At 41.0% G+C, this 4,011-nt stretch overlaps 1 pseudogene; it reads right to left on the reverse strand.

Moving 5' to 3' along the window:
• Nucleotides 1–556: 556 nt before the first annotated feature.
• LOC147444220 (uncharacterized) lies at nucleotides 557–1,112 on the reverse strand (annotated as a pseudogene).
• Between the last annotated feature and the right edge of the window lie 2,899 nt (nucleotides 1,113–4,011).

The raw sequence follows: 4,011 nt of genomic DNA on the forward strand, positions 1-4,011 counted from the left end.
TATCGGGCTTGAATCCCTAACAATCCGCCCCTCAATCCTGAACTAGACAGGCCACTCTCATGATACCTCGAGTTTTTGGTGTACTCGTCAACCATGAGTTTTAGGTTCTCCCACAACCAAGGATTTTGGTGTATCCATAACCTGGTGCTATGATAGTAAAATCCCCCCTTGAATAGATAGGGTGTAGGTCAAAAAATTAGCTACCAATAGATGGAGTTTTTGGTTCACTGCCAAACCCTAGGTTTAAGGTGCACCCAATAACCTCATAACAAATGAGAAAACTAGGCTGAGGACAGATATATTTTGGGAGGTCTTACCACTTATGTGTGGCAGTGTCTAAAACCCATACAAATGTTTGTGGCAGTAACTGATAACTGATGGACTAAAATAAAGCTTTGATAGAAAATATATGGTGTTGAAGCTATAACAGATTATGAAACTTAATAAAGAAAACTAGTTTTTGAAGTCATATACCGCGCTCTTGAAGCAGATGTTTGTGTTCTCCATGAGTTGTCTTAGTGCTAGATCTTGCTCTGTATATAGTTTGTGGCCACCGTCAACACTTGGTAGGTGTGATCAACAAATAAGTAAAGAGACTTATAGCATATAGGACAGACACAAGAGGTCCATACTTAACAGCAAAATCATTCAGCCAGAGAAACTTCTGTTCTGTGGACTTCTCTCCAAGTAAGTCCAATTCGTGGATCGGGGTGGAAAATGCTTCCTGCCATGCATATTTTTTGGTGATCCTGTATCTAACAATAGCAGGGGCTCCATAGAAGAGACCTTTCTCCCTTGACTCCAGGACGAAAACATGAACCACAGACTTCCTCGCTTCTAGCTTGTCCCATGAGTAGGAAGCATTTCCATTAACCAGGTAAAATGTTTTACTAGGCCAGGTGTTGTCATTTAAAAGCACATCATATGTAGTGCTAAAGTCCACGCTATTGAAGGCTGATGGAGACGGTGACATGCTCTATGGATTTGAGCTTTGAGATGGAAGCACATATGTGCACCACCAAGAAGGCTTCGTCTGTTGCACTCGTGTAGGGGCAAAAGAGCAGGAGAAGTAGGACTTCAAAATCCCGTAGTAGTAACAAATCTACAACCATGCCAACTTTGTGCCCTTCGGCTCCAACCACCTTCTGAGATGCCCATCGTGGCTCTATGTAGTTAGGGAGATGCATGTAGATACTCTAGAGGGTCAGCACTACAATATCGCATACTGTTGTGGTGCTAATTGCGAAGAGGGAATCCATCACTTCATTTTGAGGGCATCCACCTCTCACCTGTGACGTTTAAGGACTGTCAAGGCTTTGTTTTGTAGCCATCTGCGTTTTGAGATGCACCTCACAATGCTTTCCGACTTTTGCAATCGGTCTTTGCCTGTCCACCTACAACAACTACCTATAGCATGCTTGGGCTGGCCTAGGAGCTTTGATACCATGTGTTGAGCACACAGCTATGGCGAGTGCCTGCGGTGAGGGGCCATGGCTTGGAGTAGTGTGCAGCAGACAAGGAAGGTGCAGCCGAACAAGAGAGAGAGTAGTCGACACAGCAAGACCAGACAAAAAAAAAATACACTTATGATTAATTTCTTTGTAAAAATACCTTACAATATAAAGCCAAAAGAGGCTACCATGCAAACTTAACTTGCAACTGCATGCTTATATGCATGCCATAAGGGCATGTGCCCACAGGTAGACTACCAATTAAAACTAGATCGGGCTTGAATACCTAGCAAGAAGCGTGGGCATCCTCCTATCATTAAAGCTTTGGATAAGGCTTGAAAAGGTAAACTAGGAGAGTGACCTAAGTTATTGCCTTATGCTTTATGGGTTGATTGTTCAACTCATAGCTCAGTTATTGCTTATATGCCTTTGAGTGGATGTATGGTCAAAAACTTGTAGTCCCAAATGAGGTAATTTCCACATGAAATGTATTGCCTTGAGAGGATGGAATGAGTAGGGAAGACCTCCTTTCTTTGTGCAGGCAACAATTAGAAAGAAGGCCTCAAGATATTGAGATTGAAATAGCACAATTGAAAGATGTTAGGCTAAAGAATAAAGACAGGTTTGACAAAATACATAGACTCATGCCTAAAGCTATTGAGGAAGGTGATTGGGGCTGTTGGTGTATGATAGTAGTCTTGACAACCAACATTCAAAAATAAGAAATCTTCAAAGAGATGGTTTGGTCCTTATGTGGTTAAGCATGTACATGGGAATGCAACTTACACTTTGCATGAGTTGGAAAAGAAGATTTTTATTACATAAAAAAGGATCAGATTGTTCAAAAGAAGAGCAGAGAGAGATCTTTTTGACTCACGAGAAAGTCAAAATGATGTTCATGATGAAAATTATATATGTGGGGATGGAGAAAGAGAGGATGATGTGCTAGAATTCCTTGAAGATGAAAATGGGATTGACATGTATGCTGACTTATATGAAGACTGAACTTGCAAAAAGATATGTGTGGCACATGCCGAAGGATGTGCAGGTTTAGAGGGGGGTGGATGTCGTGCCATGGCATGTACATAATGTGAAACTAAAATATCTGCCTCACTCTTAACGATTTTGTTATGTGGGACCAAGTGTTATGATGTAGATAGTGTGATAAATGTGAAAATGGATGAGACGGTCGTAATTATGTACACACCTTACCGAGGAAGTGAGACCCTAGATGTGGAACTATGGCATATTTTCTATCAATACAATATGCCTAATTTTCTTTAGAAATGAACAAACGTCAAGTGTTTCGAAGTGATATGCTCGTTTTGCCTAGAAAATTCAATGCAAGAAGACAAGGTACTACGATATGGTAAGATTATCCAACGGTATCTTATTAAGTTCAAAAATTATCCTTTTGAAGAGGCTATATGGATGCAAGGGATACAGCTTAAGGATAGTATGAACCTTGTCAATGCTTACAATGCTACATTGGTCATCCATCTTGGAAAGATGTCGTAGGGTAAAAAGGGATCCTCTACCTGCTAAGTAAGATTGACTAATGACTAAGGTTTTATCTCTTCTACCTCATAGTCGTCCTCGACTATGATTTCAAGAGAGAGGTAATGTCATAAAATCTAATATCTAACCAACCCAAATGATTTTCTTATGTTAAACTGATCATTTAATGTGGGAGAATAAATGAGAACAAGGGTTAAGATATAGACATGTGCTTATAGATCTATCTCAACATGGGGCCAATGGTAAAGGGGCCCAAATGAGAGATGTTATGTCAAATATCAAAGCTAACCAATGGAGCATAAAGACCTTAGGATTAGCTTCATTGAAGACCTCCAATAGTGAGTGCAAAAGTCCTTTGACCTCCCGGGGAGGTCACCTAATAAAATGTAAACTATCACGTGAGTTCAACAGAAGGGTATTTAAAGTTCTTGAAACTTACAGAAATATATACACAAAAGGGTATTATTTTTTCAAATATAAAAACAACTTACAGATTTTAAAAGAAAAGGGTAGATTATATTCTTAAAAAAATTCACAGAGAACATGTCTTGAACGCACGTGATATGGTAGTTCTACACATAGTGAACCCCCCAAGTTTGACCTTAGGTAAGCTAGGGCTGAGCTTGAGGTGGGAACCCGGCCCAAGCTTAAGGTGCTTGAGGTGCTTGTCCTATTTGATGACTAAGGTGCTTGAGGTGCTTGAGGTGCTTGTCGTGCTTGATGACTAAGGTGATTGAGGTGCTTGATGGTTGGGATGCTTGAGGTGCTTGTCATGCTTGAGATGCTAGGGTTGTACTTGACGTGGGAACCGAGCCCAAGGTTGAGTGGCTTGAGGTGTACAAAAGTCAATACCTTTCCTTACAAGGAGGGGGCGAGCCCTACAAGAGGGGGGATGAGAGAGAACACCCACACACTCACTCAAGGCAAGCTTGGTACAAGGAAAGCAAAAGGGACACTTGTCAACTTCCTCCTCATGTTACCTTCATGGTGTGTCTGAAGCCTATTGGTTGGCCACCCAAGGGATCCAATGATAATTTAGAAG

This window comes from Adiantum capillus-veneris, chromosome 13, assembly GCF_014529385.1.
Source record: "Adiantum capillus-veneris isolate H3 chromosome 13, ASM1452938v2, whole genome shotgun sequence".
In the NCBI taxonomy this organism is placed as follows: Eukaryota; Viridiplantae; Streptophyta; class Polypodiopsida; order Polypodiales; family Pteridaceae; genus Adiantum; species Adiantum capillus-veneris.